This window comes from Penaeus monodon, chromosome 32 (assembly GCF_015228065.2).
Source record: "Penaeus monodon isolate SGIC_2016 chromosome 32, NSTDA_Pmon_1, whole genome shotgun sequence".
Lineage (NCBI taxonomy): Eukaryota > Metazoa > Arthropoda > Malacostraca > Decapoda > Penaeidae > Penaeus > Penaeus monodon.
Genome location: NC_051417.1, coordinates 6,043,385 through 6,044,140, shown reverse-complemented (window position 1 = coordinate 6,044,140; position 756 = coordinate 6,043,385). Strand labels below are relative to the sequence as shown.

General features: G+C 40.3%; 1 long non-coding RNA gene across 1 annotated transcript in view; it reads right to left on the bottom strand.

Moving 5' to 3' along the window:
- The window catches only part of LOC119593387, a 3,068-nt gene that overhangs the window by 2,137 nt on the left and 175 nt on the right, over window positions 1–756 (bottom strand). The window lies entirely within an intron of this gene.

The window sequence follows — 756 nt, the reverse complement described above, 5'->3', positions numbered from 1 at the left end:
AGACCTTTTTATATCCAATGAATGTTTTGCTTTTACCATTAGCCTGTTAGTTTCTCGGTCTATGTGACTAATTAAAAATCTGTCTATAGTCTCTCCCTCTCGTTTCTTTTCTGATTATTTTATCTGTGTGATCTTTCAGTTTATCGTAATTAGGAATTTTGCATTTCTCCTATTCGAAAATCTATTGCATGATCGTTTTTCAGATCTTAGACGTTCATGTTCTCAGATTTTATATTTGATGGTGAGTTAGATATCGTAGTGTTGAAATTTAGTATTTAAGGTGTTGCAATCCAATTTAATTTATGAATTTAATTACCGTACTAAAATGCACATACTTTAATTACTCAACTACGTAAGTTGGGAAATCGTGTTAGAAAAAAAAGGATTCGATAAAATTAATACTGGTTTATTTCCATGTAGCAAAATCAGTAATCGGTTCGTTGTCCTTCAGGTAAAACGAGAGCAGAAGCTTCAGTCGGAGTCTTCGTTTCGGAGTCTCACCAGCCGTGGCCGCGTCCATAAAAGCCTCCGCGATAGCCTCCTCCTCCGTAGTAACGTCCTCGTCCAAAGCCTCCTCCATAGAAGCCTCCTCCATGGGCCCAAGGGTCAGCGTCTGCCAGGGCTTCAGGCTCAGGCATGGCTCGTGCTGTCCCCAGCAGGGCAGACAGTGCCATCGCCACAGCGAGCAAGATCGACATCTGCAAAAGACATATGTTGGACTTAGATAGAGCCTTTCGATATATAACAAAATGTATT